We start from the raw sequence: 19,058 nt of genomic DNA on the forward strand, positions 1-19,058 counted from the left end.
ATATATATCATATCTTATATCTTCTGAATAATTTATTGATAAAGTGATCGATTAATAGTTAACTCACCTTAAATTCCGTTATGATGACGATGGCTGATAGATATTATAGTAAGGTCTTGTTCACAACTGAGTATGGGAGATGTTCTTGAAAAGTCAGCACCTATAGATAACCAGGTCAATTTATATTTATATAATCACGGTGATGCCATGGAAGGAAACCGCCTTGTGGATAAGTAGTTCAAGCGAAGTAAAATGGCGAACCTGTTATATATAAATATAGGTGCGTTGAGTCCTACATCGGTAATCACGCCTGTGGTTCTAAGGAGTAATTGTTGCCTATGTTGTCAGTATTAAATTCTAGATGCTTTAATGCTGTGGGATATTTCTCATATACTCTGGTCTATATTTCACATATAGTCGTCGTCAGTCTTAGGTGAGGTTATTCGTTTCTTCAATATATATATATTTCCACTGAAATTAGGTTAATCACAATCGATTATATATAAGCAACAGAAGATGGAAAGAGAGTTCCAGAACACAACGTTCTGCAAATCTGAAATTCTCCTTTAATTTACAACTGCTTTGAGAAGAGAACAAATAAGATCGTGTTAAAGTTACTTGGACATACTCGAAAAATATTTTCTATATGTTAAATATATGCCTTCAGAGTGAAATACCAGGGTTCGATTTAAGCCAGGGGCTTATGTAGTTCTAATCCCACAAACTGTTGGACCATGTCTCATATAGGCTAGGTGCTGAAAAGAACGCTAAACTCCAATTCAACTAACGATTCTATGTGATGCAACTAAAGATTACAACAATATTTGATGCCGCAATTTTATTAGGGCAGTCGTTGTTTTATTTGAACATGTATATTTATGATTTAACCCAGCCGTTTTCAAACCATGTGATTTAATAGTACCATTAGTGTACCGGAATAAAATTGAAACTAACTAATGACAGCTCTCCATTATTAAAACAATTATTTTTCATTTTCTGGAATAATGCCCTCTTATTAAATTAACATATTCTGTACATTGTTTCTTTAAGATCAAAAGTACAAAATAACTTTTCATTAGCTACTTAAAAAGTTATACAAGGGTCAATCATAAGTCTTTGCAATGTTCTGGTACACAACATACCCGTATTTATTACAGTACAATGATAGTTAGTTAACATTTAAAATATAGATCCTCGTGTTTGACTGTCTACAGCCACATTCTTGTCCATTCCTCGATTTCGTGTAGATACCATGTCTTATCCTTTGGAAGGCAAGGAAGGAACCGTGTAACGTGGGTTCCTGTCACCATGGCATGGCGCGTTCTCAGGTTGCGGATCGAGGAGAAGGCCTCTAGATATAGAGGATAGCCGCGAATATACTGAATAAGCAGTCGCGGACAGCCGACTAGGAGTGGTCCTCCAACTTGGGGGTTTGGGTAAGGCTAACAACCTCATCCTGTAAAACAAAGCATTTGTTCAGAAATATTCACAAAAGCCTTGGACAAGGACTGATAACTTGGCACGACCTCAGCAAAAGAAAATGGACATGAGATTTGGAACATGGAATATTAGAAGTCTTTATAGGGTAGGCGCGTTAAAATCCGTAACGAGTGAGTTAGAGAAATACAGGATGGACCTAGTAGGAGTTCAGGAAGTTAGGTGGGAAGGAAATGGATCTGTGAATTCCGGAAATTTTACGTTCTTTTACGGGGAAGGAAATAAAAATCACCAGTTAGGAACAGAGTTTTTCGTTCACAAACGAATATTACCAGCAATTAAACGAGTTGAATTTGTTACTGATAGACTTTCTTTTATTACTCTTAAGGGACGGTGGTGGGATATTATTGTTTTAAATGTCCCAACTGAAGATAAGGATGACGATATAAAAGACAGTTTTTACGACAAAGTGGAACGGATATTTGACCAACTCCCGCGATACCAAATGAAAATTCTATTAGGGGATTTCAATGCGAAGGTAGGACGCGAGGATATTTTCAAACCGATTATAAGGAACGAAAGTCTGCATAAGAAAAGTAATGACAACGGTGTTAGACTCGTTAACTTTGCAACATCCAAAAACCTAATCGTGAAGAGTACAAAATTCCCACATCGCGACGTTCATAAATACACTTGGACATCACCGGATGGAAAAACACATAGTCAAATTGATCACGTGTTAGTAGATAGAAGAAGGCAATCTAGCATAATTGATGTCCGGTCGTTTAGAGGGGCTGATTATGACACTGATCACTACCTGGTAGCAGCGATAATAAGAAAGAGATTATCGTTGAATAAAGGTAATATTCATTGTCCGAAAACGGAGAGATTTAATTTAAAGAAATTAGAAGAGAACCAGGTAAGAGAGGAATACCAGATTGAAGTTTCGAATAGATTCTCGGCTTTAGAAGATTCGGAGTACACTAGTGTTGAGGATACCTGGATTGAAATAAAAGATAGCATTAAAAGTTAAGCAAAAGAAAAATTGGGACACGCGGAAATACGTAGGAACAAACCATGGTTCGACCAGGAATGCATAAAACTAGCAGAGAAGAGAAAACAGGCAAAATTACGCTGCCTACAAAATCCGAATGAAATAACTACACAAAATTTCGTAGATATCAGGCGGGAAACTTCCAAAACTTTTAGAACAAACAAACGCGATTTTCTGAAAGCTAAAATTAAGGAACTTGAAGATAATAGTAAAAATAAAAACATCCGGGACATGTATAAGGGGATCAGCGAATTTAAGAAAGGCTATCAACCTCGTGCTTATATATTAAAGAAATCTGACGGTACAGTTCTCACTGATACGGACAGCATCTTAAATAGATGGAAAGATTTCTTTGACGATTTGCTGAATACGCAGCCAAAAACTAATGTACGTGGAGAAAAGGAGATACACACCGCAGAACCGTATATTCCAGAACCCAACCGAATAGAAGTAGAAACCGCTATAAAGAAATTAAAGAAACACAAATCTCCGGGTGTAGATGAAATTCTGGCTGAGTTAATTTTAGCTGGAGGCGAAAAATTGTGGAACAAGATACACAACCTCATTCTCCTTATCTGGAACAAGGAAGAATTGCCAAAGAGTGGAAAGAATCAATCATTGTTCCAATTCACAAGGTAGGAAAATTTTTGTGTACGAGCTTTCACGTCGAAAATGGCCTGAAACAAGGAGATGCGTTGTCGCCATTATTATTTAACTTTGTTCTGGAATACGCAATAAGGAAAATCAAAGATAACAACCAGGGCCTAGAGTTGAACCGGGTATTCACCAGGTTATGGCATATGCTGATGATGTAAATTTAATAGGGGATGATAGGAGAACAATAGAAAGAAATGCAGAGGTTTTATTAAACGCTTGTAGGGACATGGGTTTAGAAGTAAATGCAGAGAAAACTAAATACATGGAAGTGCGTCGGGACCGTAATACAGCAAATTATGGGTGCGTTAAAATATTAAATAATACTTTTGATAAAGTGGATAGTTTCAAATATCTAGGATCAATATTAACAGAAGAAAATCATATTTACGAAGAAATTAAATGTCGACTAAAAGCAGGGAATTCGTGTTATTATTCGGTTCAAAATCTCTTGTTGTCGTGAATTCTGCCGAGGAATTTGAAGCTTAAAATATAAAAAAACGATAATCACGCCTGTTTTTCTGTATGGTTGCGAAACATGATCACTTACTCTGAGGGAAGAACACAGACTGAAAGTATTTGAGAACAAGATCCTGAGACGAATATTCGGACCCAAGAGGAACGGGAATGGGGAATGGCGGAAACTTCATAACGAGGAACTACATAAGTTATATGGTTTACCCAACATTGTTAGGGTCGTCAAGTCTAGGAGGCTTAGGTGAGCGGATCATGTAGCTAGAATGGAAGAAAGTAGAAATGCTTTCAAAGTCTTGACTGGAAGACCAATCGGAAAACGACCATTAGGAAGGCCTAGGCGCAGATGGGAGGACAATATTAAGATAGATCTCGCAGAGATTGGAATACAAAGTAGAAACTGGATGCAGTTAGTTAAGGATAGAAGTCAGTGGAGAGCTTTTGTGAACGCGGCATTGAACCTCCGGGTTCCATAGGCCATAGAGTTAGTTAGTGAGGCAAGGAAGGAAGGCATTCACTGTTGTTTTCACCTCCTACTGATTGATAAAGCATCGTAATTTCAGGAAGTGCGCAATAGATCGAAACAAGTACTAATCCGAAGGAGTTAGGTCAGGACTATAAGTCGGGTGTAGCACCAGTTCGATACCATTAAAGTACTGCATTCTTTGTTGTGTTATTCGAACCAAGCTTGGTTTCTTGTTTTCCTCTTACAGGAAGGAGAGCTTTTGGTTCAGCAATTTAAGATATTTTTAGCGTAGTGCAGTATTTGTCTCCTCCAAATGCGCAGAATAAAGGTCGGCAACAACCTCGAAATGAATTACCCCTCATAGTTCCACCGCACACAGATACTCGAAACGACCCTGTTCGGCGAACGGTTTTGGAAGTTGGTCCTAGCTTAACCACTGTTTTTGCACATTTGAATTTTGAAACAAACAAAAAGAAACTCACTTAAGCAAAAACCATTGTAACGAAGCGGTCGTTTCAAATATAGAAGTAGGAGAGAATAAAATTGGACAAATGGCTAGTTTTCGACGCCTGGGTAGTAATATTAGTAATAATATCAAGTGCAAAAGTGAAATAAAACCAAAGATACGAATGACAAAACAAGTCTTCAGGAGAAAGAAAGTCAATTCTGTGAACATTTGAATAAAGAGTTGAGAAAAAGGCTCACAAAATGCTTCGTGTGGAGTATTCTTCTTCTTCTTCTTCTTCTTCTTCTTCTTATTATTATTATTATTATTATTATTATTATTATTATTATTATTATTATTATTATTATTATTATTATTATTATTTAAGACGTGAGAAATCGCAGAGAGAGCAGCAAAAACAGTATTACCAACAAATGAGAAGGAAGTACTTTGAAGTATGCACGGTTTAAGAAGAAGGCCACCAGGTGAATAAGGTTGAGAAGCACTGCGTTTTAGATATTCGAAATCAGGAATACTGTGTCCGGTATTTCGACAAGTTCGATATTCGGTCTATATTTGGTATTTGGTATTCGGTCAGTATTTCGACAAGTGAACTTCCAATTTAGGGAAAGTTGAATGTTGTGAGCTATAGTACAACGATCACGCAACACATATTTCCTTCACCTTAGGAAGTCTATTTTCAATCTTTTGTTAAAGAAATACTTAAGCCGAGCCAGAGTTAAAAAAACATCAAAAGTATATTTCGAATACATCACGTTGTTTAGTTTAATACTCGGTCGGTCAAAAATGTTCGCCATTTTTATATTTGCTCATAAAAATATCATTTAAATATACTACAAAAATATTAAAACTTCTGTGCAGCAAGTAAAGTTGGTACAAATATAAGTTTCAGTAACCGCTTTGTTCTATTGGCTGTAGGGTTTAGGATTTAGGATTTAAATTTCTGGGTTTTCGGCATCTATGGCCATTTAGCCCGTCACGTTTTGAGGGATGACGTCCCTCGGCGAGCACACTACCCGGGGAAAGGGAAGGACGAAAGTGGCCTGGGACCTATAAGTTAGGTACCACCCCGGCATTTGCCAGATGTGAATGAGGAAAACCCATTAAAACATCATTCAGGGTGGCTGGCCTGAAAAAGTGTTGTACACTTTTTCGACCGAGTGCCCCACCGGGAATCGAACCCAGGAACTCTATTGGCTGTAAAATCGTTATCAAACATCAAATTTCTTAATCCTCAATAGTCTTCCCTTTCCAATTACTTCAACACCGGTGGATATTTCTTTTTGTAACGTAAAGGGAAAAGTTCTAAAACATAGCAAATAATACTTAAATTAGTTGATCAATTCTTAAGTTTTAAAAATAATAACTACATGAGTCAAATAACTGATGAAGCCAATTGTACTAAACAAATTTTTGTGAATTTGTTTTTAGTTTCCCAAGTTTATGTATAGTGAATGCATATGATTGTTTTAGTCTAACAAACACAAAAAGTTATAGCAATTTTAGTATGATTAATAAATAGCATCTCTTTCTGTTTAAAATACCTTTATTTTCATTGATTTGAGATTAGTTAACTGAAAGGAATTTTAAATTAATTTTAAAATTAAACAGTTTTAATTTTAATTTGATTTATTTAATATCAAAAGAATGTACTACAATTAAAAAAAAACATAGATCCATATTAGCATATTTATTGTTTAAATTTATCGGAAGAATACTTCAAAAGTACCTAAGGTAATTTTATCTACAGGCACCTTTACTATTACCTAATTACATTCTATATCTGCCTACTTATACGCGTACCTTTTACCAAAATTCGGGTACAAAGCTTTTGTACCTGATACATCAGTGCTTTTATTGTGTAGCCCTTGATCAAGTTTGTTCCAAAAATTCCTTCCTCAGTTTCATTATTATTGTTTTAAGTGCAAAAATGACTAGAGGTATATGTAACACTGTTAATATTTATAAATAAATAAATAAACAGTGCTTATTGTCTTGAGGGCTTCAAGTCAGCAACTCATTGTGAAATACTTTACATAAAATATCCAGTGTTTTCACCAAGCCAATTAGTGCTAAAGAATACGAAACCAAAGCTTATGACATCATGAATGATTTAAAGGCATAATGTTCGACAGGTTTAAAACTATTTTAATGTAAAGTAGAACATACTTTACGAAAAATGCATTTTGTTAAGTTCTATGTAGCTTATTTTACACAATTATTGAAAGAACTGTGGCAGTTCGTAAAGACAGGTGACACACCTGTCCCAATAGTTTACTGCCACTGTCATGAGAAGTTATGGCCAGCTAGGTGACATTTTTGATGGATGTATGGTCAACACATCAGTTCCATCACCGTTATCCTTGGTTTTCAAGACCGCAATGACAGCTGTTGATCGTATCTGTAAAAAACAAATGTTATCGCTACAAGCTTATCTAATGTAGTAATTCTGGAATATAGCTTTCTCATATGGCTATAAATTTCCAATTTTATACCTAATGTACACATTCTGGGATATATCTTTCTTATGTAGCTATAAATTTAGAATTTTTACCTAATGTACTCATTCTGGGATATAGCGTTCTTATATAGCTATAAATTTCAGTTTTACCTAATGCATTAATTTTGGGATATAGCTTTCTCATGTAACTATAAATTCAAATTTTTACCAAATGTACTAATTCTGGGATGTAACTTTCTCATGTAGCTATAAACTTCAAAGTTTTACCAATTTGATTTCCCTCAAAAGCCGCCTGTGCAAAATAAGATCTAAATGAAATATAATTTCGAAATAGTGGCAAAGACACAAGACCTGATTTAGTACCTCAAACAAAATTTCTACTTATGTGCTTAAACATAATTTTGAAATAATTAAAACGTGGTGCTCAATTATCCGAATGTCATAACCAATGCAATAATCTTAAGTAATCAATACTTTTAATCACTACATTGGTAAGTAAAGAAGTTACTAAAGTTTAGTAATATGAAAATAAAATTTTCATTAAATAATTGGAACACTTCAAAGTTTTAAAAAAAAATGCAATGACTGAAGTTAGGCACAATAACTTAATCTTTGTTTAATATTTCTAATTAAATTCCGAGAGTAATTACTCAATAGTTTGGCTACACATCACACAAGAAATCGAGAGAGCAAAATTCCATTTCTCAACTGCTGCTGGCTGCTCCGTTAATTCATCCATTTCTAATTACGCATACAGATAATAACTGGTGAGATACGAACTTCAGAAAGTTGGATGGAGATCGACATTCCAAAGAGAAAAGGACTTGGTCATTGAATGCTTTGAATCTTTCCTGGAATTTTAATTTGTTCAGAATGAAGCGAATGAGAGTCAGAGCCAGAGAGAGAAAGAGAGAGAGAGAGAAGAAATTATGAAATTAGTGGAATAATTACTTAGAAATAGAGTAATAACGTACAGTTAGTTACATTACAATTATTGGTTTGCATTTCACTCTTTTATACGCAATGACTATAAATAATGTCAACGTTTAACAGATGTCAAGTACTGACAAATTATTTTAAAAAAATCTGCAAATACGAGGTGTTATCAGAAAGTTTTTTGGATTAAACCTAAAAATCTAGACCTTATTTCAATTAAAGGTAGCTTGTATTACTTTTGAAATGGACTCTTTCAGAATGTGTACAGTGACTTCAACAGTGAAAGTTAAACGATATCTGCAATTTCATTTGGATTTTGTCTATGTTGTCGAAACAATGCTTATCATTAGCAAGCTTTAGGGAATACGAGAAAGAAGACTGGAGGATGAACTTTATATTTTATTGTTCTTCGGAACTGTATCGTCCTCAGGAAGAAATGAACGGTTGTCATGATGAAACAGCCGGCAAGTACTTTGCTATTTTTCAGCCTCTCAGATTCTATATCCGATTTCAATCACATGAAAAGGTCCATGAATTATGATTAGTTTAGTCTCGTTTTATGTTTTATATGTCTTAATAGATGTCCTGAATGCTCGTTTGTACAAATAAAAGTTCAATCGTCTGTTAAATGCATGTGCTTCCCCAAAACGCATGCTACCTCTCAAAAGGTTTGAGAAACGCATGCTGTGAGTGTAGTTAGAAAATACTCATGTAAGGTCTCATTACACGTTGTTGCGCATTACGGTCTAATTAATATTATTTGTTCCAGTTCTTATTGATTATTATTGTTGAACGTTATATAAAAGTTATATAATTGAAGTTGTTAATCTGATAGGGTATTGCTTAATTTGATAATAGTAGTCATATTCCAAATCCGTGCCACCAGAACACTTGCATACGAATACTAGTTAACACTTGAAGTAGGTGAAATGCATTTTAAACTGTACCTGTGAAAGAAAAAAGAAGAAATTACTTACAAAACATATGCAAATCAAATATTTAAAGATTTAGCTAGAGAGGAAGTTCATAATTATTCAATTTTAACGAATAATTTGACTTCCCAAGTAACGAAACAATCTTGAAAAGCAACAATTTATACATTTTAAGTACAAAATCTTTTAATATTTGTTTTATGGGAGAAATAGCACTTATAAGTCTGATCAGGAAAAGTTCCGTTGGTTCGGGATTTCTTTCCCCGTATATCACAAACCCTGTGCTAAAATCCATCTCAATGATGTTGCAGTTATAACTAAATGGACATTTTGCATTAACATTTTTAAGTATTTAACTGAAATTTAGATTATAATCCATTTAATAATCTTAATGCAAAATTATGTGAGAAATGTTTGGCGTCTACGTTTGGGTACAACGTTCTGTATTCTGTCTATTCTTCTAAAATCAATACAACATGCATTATGACTATAATAATATTGTGGTACAGGCCAAATAAACTCGTACTCATTGAAATGCGTACTTAATCCAGAGACAATTACAGCATATTTGCAAATACAACTTACACTGATTCTTATTGAAGTAGCGGATATCCATTTCTCACTTTTCTTATTCTGCAGCGCGTCGGTATGGTGATCAGAAATATCTGAAAGTATAAAAATAACGTTATTAGTATTATTAAATGATTATTTAGTTAAGGAACACAAATAATACGAAGCTGATCTTTTCTAAGAGTAAGGGAAAAAGTTACGTGGTTTTCAATGTAATTAATATACAAAATAATTAATCAAATGAAATGAAAAAGAAATAACTATAAGTGAATAATAAAAAAGGAAATAGAAAAATAGGAAAAGAAAACTAAGAATTTTTTTTAGAAAAAAAGTAAAATACTTACTAGGTATGCATCCAAAGACAATAGCCGACAAATCGTAGATCTCTACAGATGGTACGTGTGCTGAAGCAAATAGGATAATTAAAACAGTAAAATAGTAAATGGAAAGAGATAAGAAGAAGAAAAGTAAAACATAAGTCATCTACCTGTAAATATCTACACTATTTTAATGTTGTTTTATGTCTGTTACACCATTTGAATATTAGTTACCCGTAGAAGCGTAATGTCGAGGAATGAAAGATTTCGGAATGCAACCGTAAGGATGTGGTAAATTAAATACTCTGTTTCATACTATTGATATATGAATCATGAATTATACATCGCTTCGAATGTACATGTCGTTTGTTATTATGTTAATCAAATGTGTTATCTGATAATGTTTGTTATATGTTTCTGTAGTAAACATAATAATCCAATATAATTGTTACATAGTGTCAGAATTTGTATTGAAGCCATTTATTTAATCGTATTGATTACTTCTTAATTGTTACTAAATCCAGACTGATGTTTTCAGCGCGTGTTGTGATTACCATTTACTCGTATAAATATATCCTGTTGTCTACTAATTGTTCTGATGAATCAAAAGTGTTTCCTATTTTCCTTTGCTTGTTACGGTGGCGGTCGTTGTAACTGGACTAATATAGCTCAGTATCTCGTGGATATTTCCTCAGAAGATATCGGGATCTGAGTGAACTATCCATCTTCATGTATACTTCCTGACCCTTTTCGACATCTCAGCGTTAATGATATCTAACTCCTGTTGTAGAAAAATGAATCCAAGAAATATCTAATATACGTATCATCTAACGGACGACGAGGAAGGCGTTGTAGGGATCGTTCATGGTTGAAGACTACTAGACAACATCAATAACAGCCAGCAAAATTTTATGTCACACTACCAACAGGTGGTTAGTTGCGGACAAATAGGTTAAAACATAACGATGTTAGTAACGGGACAAAATAGAGTGCATCACGCAGAACCTTGGATCTGGAGTTGCCACCTGTTCCGAAATTAGGTTGGATATCTTGAGTTTTAAGAAAACTTTTAGCCTCCCGAACTAGACCTAAGTAAGACGTATTATATGGCGAGATGCCAAGTTATTTAGTGCGCGACTGTAGCCCTGGAGACTCGGGTTTGATTTCCGGTGGGAGTTCATGAGGTTCGGATCCCACGTTAACCTGTAACTCCAAGTTTGATAGGTTAACGTACTGCTGAAAAGGTCCCTAAACTCAAATCAAAAACAAAGGAAATTATCGAAAACATTTACAAAATATGCTGCGACAATGATATTTAAAGTGACAAGTAAATTTCAATAGATATATTAATATGATACTTCAGTTTAACAAATCGCCAAGAAACGCAACAGGAGTTTTCTATTTCGTGTGTTTTTATTCAAATTTTATTTGTAATTTTCATTCATGAATAAGGTAAGTGTTCCTTATTCCTTATTAAGGTAAGTGTACCTTTTACCATTCTTAATAAATTGTTGAATGTAAAAATTTGAGTATGAAGATCCGACAATCAGCACATGTTCGATAAGCATATCCAGCTTTAGATTTACTAAAAGGTGGCAATATTACTTGAATTACGATTTGAAAAAGTTCTAGTGCTCACAATTATCAAATGTGGCATCAGACCTATATTCTGACAAGGTCATAAAATTATATACGATAACCTTAAAAAATTGTGAGTGTGTCTTAACTCGGAAATATGACGTAAAATTGATGTCTCGACTGCTTCTATTGAAAGAGCTTTGCCTTGTCTCGTATCACGTCAAGAAAATTTTGTCTCGTCTCGCCTCGTGGATACCTTATTCATATGTTTACTAATACAAAATAGACCAATGAAGACTAATACAAAGTAGATCTTGGTTTAAGCAGAAACCTTAAGTGTTCCACTATATTTCTTGACTAGTAGTGTTCGTACAATGTCAATAACTATTGTCTAGGAACGTTGTGATAATTCGAGTATAAATAATGATCAACAGAGAATTTTTATTTAAACACCTGTACTATGAGAAATACAAAAGACAGTTTCAAAAGTACTAGTTTATTAACTGTAGTTAAAATCCCGTCTTATATAGCCTCGCTGCTGAAAGAGACGTTAAACTCAAAATCAACTCAACTGTAGTTACAGCTCCAAAGAGCTACACCGTAGGTTCGATTTACAGTACACATTCAAACACTACATTGTCCAGCACGTAGCGTATCAGAAAAATAGTCCCACATGCTTTCAATGCAAATATTCACAATTAACATAAAGTTCCCGTTCTTGCTTTGTGAGAGAAGCAGCTTGTTGGTTTGTTTGAACATTCTACTTAGACTATTTTCCATGATACATACTTAGGAATGAATATCATGAATAAAGACTAGATTAGTCCAGATATATTGCATAAGTTGCAGTTATTCCTTCGGATGAAAGAGAGAGGTAAAGACGACATCGTCGTTCAGAATGTATAAGACATTGTTATAAAAGCCTTGTTGGATATTTTAACAGTATATATAAATACTTTCACGATTGTCTGCAAAGTTAATACTGAAATATTGGTATTGATGTTGTTTTAAACTGAAAAATCGAGAAAACATTCAAATAGGAGTTAGTTACCATCTTCCTTGAAACTAAATCTTGTTTCCGAGTTTTGTCGACAAAAATGTCAGTTTGTGCAAAATGTTGTTTGTTGAAGTTTAGCGTTCCTTTTCTGCAATGAGATTATATGAAAGATGGACTACGGATTAAAGTGGAATCCAAATTTCCGTAACGCTCTCCCACCGGGAATCGAACCTACAATCACATGTACCAGAAAGCAACGCGTTAGTAACTAAGGGGATAGTTTATGCAAAATGGATGTTTTGTAAAGGCGTCCTTTCAATCTTTTGTGTCTAATGATACCATTGAAAGAGTGCGCTAGGCGTTATAGCAAACTCCTCGCGAATCATAAAATAGTGCAAACTATTTCTCCACATTGAAGCAGCTGCGAATTGGGGATTATCTGTTAGAAAACTGAATACCAATTACCACAACTATGTTCTACCAATAGGTATGGATACCGCCGTCTTCTCAGAATGTACGAATGCTTTTCAATAGTGTTCTTCAACAGCGCTGGACCAGATACGCTGCAAGTCAAGGAAGTAACCTTTTCATTTGGCCATCCAGTTCGCTGGATCTTACAGCATGCGATATTTTCCACTGAAATTCCTTCAAGTCAGCGTTTTGTGTACATCCAAGAACTTCGTGACATGCTACACCAAGTCTGGCGTGAATTTGAGTACCGCGTGGAAGTATGTTCCGAAAGGGTTGCACTTAACACATGATAATCTTGGACAGTTACCACTAGTGATGGCATATCTTTTTCCTGTTTACGACGAGACCTATTTTATTATGAACTTTTGTAACCGCACCAACCTTTTGTGAATGTTTTGCATTATGATTGTTATACAAACAAAGCAAGGAGAACAAAGACAAACAATACTAATAAAACAGTATGTTAATATAAATGCATATTGCTGAGAAATACAAATGCGTATGTGGATTGTTGAGATGAATGGCAAAGCCAGAATAACAATAAGTATATCATAGATGAGAAGACGACAGTATCAACAGAGAGAGAGAGAGAGAGAGAGAGAGAGAGAGAGAAAGAGACAGAGACAGCATATATGCGAAGTGTCGATTGTCAAGGATAATGTTATCAGCACAAATTCCTATGAATCAGAAATGCGTCGCACCTTTTGTGATATCCAATTGCATTACCTAATACGAGAAGGCAGTGGGAGAAGGAGTGGGGTAGGAAGTAGAGGAGGGCTTGAATAAGAGTGACAGAGTAGTGGTATGAGGTGGTTAGGAGGAAGAGGGAGGTGGATTGCAATCAGCCCACTCGGTTGGTTTGGTTCAGGAATTCCTGTTTCCCCTCCTACCCCCCCTTCTCTCTCTTTGGTCCTCATTTACATACAATTCCAAGTTCGACAGATAGGCACTCCGTTTCCATGGTAATAAGTCATGGTTTTAGGCATGTCAGAGTTGCTAGCTGTTGAGAGCAAAAATTGTTATCTATAGATCATTCATTAAATTCCATCCAGCAGCTTTGTTTGGTGAATACATATTGTGCTTTTTTTCCTACGTACTTCATATCTCGTATCGGCTTCTATTCCTAAATTAAAGAGCTTCTATATCCAAAATACAGAGATGGAACTAAGGCAGCTCATTTTATTTAGTTATTTATAACTCATCTATTAATTAAAACATAATCTTCAACTTCTCACATAATCTATTTCTAAATGAGATTTCTCAGAATTCCTTTCATATTTAACAATATTATGAGTGAAAATAAGAACTTCAAATATGAGAAAATATTCTTAAATAAAGACTAAGAAAACGACATCTTATGTCATACAAAATGACGGAATATATCAAAGATGTCACTGTATGATTATCTGTATATTTAGACATACTTGCTAATTAGTTCTTTGATAAGACACTCATTGCTTACGGAATAAAACACCAGGAAGCAAGTTAACGTTCCATGCATTTGGAAGAAGCAATGAGAATAACGTTTGAAATATATGATTAGAATATAAAGATAAATGGGTCTGGCATGCACCAGAAGTCAAGCACATCACACTGCTTGAAGCATGGGAAAATGTGATTTATACGGCCCAGAATGCAGACATAGTTGTCGTATCGATTCATAGTCGAAGCTGCAGTCCCAATTGACTTTACATATGTTCAATAAGCGAAAGAAGTAGGCATAGGATAAATGAAAACTAGTAATATATAGGAATGCGGTATCAACCGTTAGACAAAGATACATACATGATGACGTAAACCCACAGATATCACATTCCTAAGGAAGTCCAGGAATAAGTTTCACACATAGAGGTTGCATTAGTTTTGTGCCCAATGTACACCACTTCAGGATGATAGTCACGTATGCGTACACAAAATTTGATCTCATGAACTTTGTATAGTGATGCTTCAGTACAACTGCACATATCCCCGATTCACAATAACGCTACAAACGGCTAATACCCAACCAAGGCAAATAACATAAAGGACGACTGCAAAGATGTTTCTCCAGTCACCTAGTAATCGTTCAAATATACAGAAGACTACTCGCTAGTAATAGGGAAGAATGATCCTGAGTGTTTCCTCTCCTGTAGGACGATGATATATAATATTTTCAAGTGATCTCCTCGTACCACTGAATGTGTTCAAAGCACACATGTGGTTACTTCAAGTCTTCACAATACCATTACACAAGGTAATTACAACTTGACAAATAACAAGCAATTTGATTGGATGAACATTTATCACATTTTTATAAGGTATCATAATAACACGGATTACTTCAAACTCAGCCAGTTCTTCATAACTATGTCAAATTTGCCCTTGAGCAATACAGAACGTACACTGTAAAAAATTCTGTAAAAATGCTTCAATAAAATATACTAAAAAGTAAAAAGAAAAAGAATGGGACTATGACTAAAATCATTGGGCGTGCTTTGATGATTAAGTGATGTTCCTATTATTGAAGATCATAGGTCTCTAATTATTGACATATGATAAATAAATGGGACGTTCAGAGAACAAAGCAATCAAGTCCACTTTTGGTCATTTTGGACATACTTTATGTTTAAGATCTCTATCTGATACTTTTTTCAGACGTTTAAACATTAATATTGTAAATAATTATTATAATGTAAAATAAAACTTTATTACCTTTTCCATGTATAAGATAACCAAGAAAGTTCTGCCGCCTTTTCACCCATTACCTTCGAACATCGATACGTCATCTAAGACCTGGAAGATCAAAAATAGTCCCCATTAACATCGACGACCTTGTGTCAACGTTCTGGAAGGCTACAGATTCCATCGCGGCAGAACTTGGTGGGCCGTGAAGCGAAGAAGGCATCAAATGCATTTTGCACCTCTACTAGGGATTAGAACTGGTGTCCTCTAAGGTGCTTGTACAAGGAATGGAACAGGTGATAATCGAACGGTGCAATATCCGGAGAGTATAGCGGATGGAACAGTATTTCTCATCCAAGGAGGACAATGGTGTCCCAGGTCTTCTTAACCACGTGGAGCTTAGCGTTGTCCTGTAACAGGAAGACCCTTTGTGATTCAGAAGTGCTGGCTCCAGAGTTTTGAGTTTTTCTTGAACACGGCTCAACTGATGTCAGTACATAGTGCATTGATGCTCTGACCAGCTGTTAGCAGTTCCCGATGCACGATGCCATGAGCAATCCACCAAACACAAGAGGACCTTCTTTTGGTGCAGCTGGTTTCGGCTATTTCGGAACCGGTTCATAGGATGCTAATCAATGATGACGGCTCAGTGGAGCTTCGTACAGGACCTACGTCTAATCATATGTCAACACCCTGTCCAGAAATGGCTCCTTCCTCAGACCAGACAGCAAAGAAACACAGCTATCTGCCCGCATTGCCTTCTGGCCTGGATTCAAATCATGTGAAACCCATCGACCCAACTTGTAAGTGCTCCCAAGTTGATGGAGGTGCTGCCGAATGGTTTCTTCACTCACACTGACATGTGAGGTAGTTCCAGTTCCTCACATGTCTGGCCTCTGTTTGCCTCAATTGCTGCCTGAAGATCTTAATTTTGTACATGTGTTGGTCTTCAAGGAAAGTGGTGTGTCTTCGAGTGTTTCGCCACAGTCCTTAAACTTGTTAAACCACCGTGAGGGTAGTCACGACACCCTCATCAAAGGCCTGGCATATCTTCTACCCCGCTGCAGCGGAGTTTGAACCCAGTTTGAACTTGTACAGCATAGGGCTCCTATACGCTCTGTGGAGGTCCCATATTCACTCTGTCCTTACGCAAGTTCACGGTGTAACTGAACCGCACACAACCAGGTAGTATGTTGGATATACACATACCAACAACTGACCTTGGCCTTTTCTCCACAATGAAGAAAATAATTTACTGATTATGATACATTATAACAAACAACAAGTTTTCTAATGTCTGTGAAAACCTTAACCTTCTAATGTCTATAAGAAAACTCAGGAAGAGCACAGCATGATTTTAGTCTTAGTCAAATTTCTTCATTTTAAGCAACAACAAAAACAATAAAAAACTCCTTTTTACTGAATTTCCTAAAAGCATTGTTTTAAGATTTCTCTAAGGTTATTTTTATTTCCTTTGTGTACTCTGTATGGTGAAATTAGTATTAGAAGAAGACGCAACGAATTCCTTTGTTGAACAAATGCACTACAACAGAAATTGTGTGTAACGCTGGTTTAGGTGCACGTTAGTGTGCTCAGTCAAGTTCTTGCTAACTCTCATCTGGAACAAGCCGTATATCTACTTACACGAAGTAAACTCAGACTTTTTTCGATCATCCGTAATTTCGCATTACACAAAGATAGTGCAATGAAAAGCGGTGTGTTGCTAACCTGCATTAAAAAAAAAAAACACACACACACATAAAATTTCACTGCTTAATCTCGAACTCTTCATGAGATAAAAGGTCGTGAAAACCTAAAAAAGAAAGAAAAAAAAACTGAAAATTTGTCACTGACTCATTCACTCATCAAAACTTAATAGGGTACTTCCCGTAAATATAAAAGTTCGACACAAATGTAGGATTTACGATACAAGTAAAGGGAAAAAATCGAAAAGGAGAATTTTTCCTTTGAAGAGGAAAAATTAGAGGGACACGGGAAATTGCATGCAGTTACGTTACTTACGACAACAATTAAAAAACTATAGGGTATTTCCAGTAGACATAGAAACTAGAAATCTTCCACACCCATGTAGTATTTATAATACAAAGAGCAAACAATCGGAAAATACAAATTTGGCTCTCCAAGTGGGAAAATAGAGGACGAGGGCAAAACTATTGTTATCATTTATAACAACGACTCAAAATCTAAAGAATATTTTTGGTAAACATGGAAATTTGTAATTTGGCAGAAATAAAGGTTTGTGTTGCAAATGAAGGGAAAAGTCCAAAAGCTTGAAATTCCCTCTTTTGACAGGACTAGGAGACAAGACAAAATTACTTATTGCCACATAACTAGTGAAAATGATTTGAATATTATAGCGTTTCGGTGTAAACTAGCTGTAAACATAAAAAGTTGAAATTTAGCACATATGTAAAACATATGCTACAAGTAAAGAAAAATGCACAAGCACCAAATTTTTCCCTATAAGGGGTAAAATAATAATCGAATATTAATCTCTGTTTAATACACGAGCACTCTAAAGTTCTGTCTGTCGCTTTGGGCAGTAGGAAGATTATTCTATAGGATTTTCAAAGAAACATTGACATTTCACCTATAGAAAACTGTTAAAAAAAAGAGCCGATTTGTAGTACATTTATCACTACGTTCATCTAGAGAAAACGAATAGATTTCTGAAACGATACCAAGTTCTATTGAAATCTGAAAATTTGAAAATAAAATGTCCTACTGAATTGCTGAGAACAGTTTTCTGAGCAAATGCCTCTGAGACGATACTGTATAGGTCTTGCTCTCAGCAGTAAAGTTGCAGATTTCATTTTCCAGTGTTCGGATTTCAATAGAACGTGACATTTTTCAGAACATTTATCAAAAGATTGGAATTCTGTTCAGTATAAGTTTGAACTAGGATGACTTTTAAATTTAATTTTTAAATAAGTTAAGAAAAAAAAACTTTTGACATGATAGCCAAAAGAGTAAGAATACAATTTTCCTTGCCCTCTAAATTTACATCCATAAGAGGGAGAAATTTGGAGTTTGCAAATCTGAAATGACGCCAAGTTTTACTGAAGTCCGAAAATTAGAAAATGAAATTTGCAACTTTAGTGCTCAGAGCAAGTGCTATACAATATACCTTTTGCTTAGCAAATTGTTCTCACGTCAGTACTAAAGTTGCAATTTCATTTTCTGATCTTTGGATTTCAATAGAATTTGGTATTCTTTCAGATTTCTACAGTTTTTCTGGTTGAACGTGATGTTAAAGATACGAGAACTTGGTTGTATTTTTCACATTTATACGTATTTTCGATGAGATCAAGATACTCTACCTGGTGAATGGTGATTCATTAATATACTGTGACGCTGATATGCAACCCGCATAACTTATTCGCTCTGCGGAATTGCGTAACACTGTAAATCTACTGTTGAAATGTAGTTACTTGTAAAAAAAAGAAAAAAAATGTAAGTAGCATATGCGTAAAGAGTACGTGTGTTAACAATAGGAAAAGACAAAACAAAAATTTGCTAGCTGACAGTGTACTTTGTTACAGAAAGAGTACATAAACAAATAA

The 19,058-nt window shown here is 35.2% G+C and overlaps 1 long non-coding RNA gene across 1 annotated transcript in view; it reads right to left on the reverse strand.

Annotated features, from left to right (window-relative positions):
- Positions 1 to 6,231: 6,231 nt before the first annotated feature.
- LOC145669272 (uncharacterized) overlaps positions 6,232 to 19,058 on the reverse strand; it is a 77,389-nt gene continuing 64,562 nt past the window's right edge. The window contains exons 2-3 of the long non-coding RNA XR_014128178.1: positions 9,466 to 9,545; positions 6,232 to 6,952 (exon numbers count right to left, since the gene is read on the reverse strand). This is a non-coding gene — a long non-coding RNA (uncharacterized LOC145669272). The remainder of the gene's footprint in view (positions 6,953 to 9,465; positions 9,546 to 19,058) is intronic.

Source organism: Thermobia domestica, chromosome 13 (assembly GCF_964235325.1).
Source record: "Thermobia domestica chromosome 13, izTheDome1.hap1.1, whole genome shotgun sequence".
NCBI lineage: Eukaryota > Metazoa > Arthropoda > Insecta > Zygentoma > Lepismatidae > Thermobia > Thermobia domestica.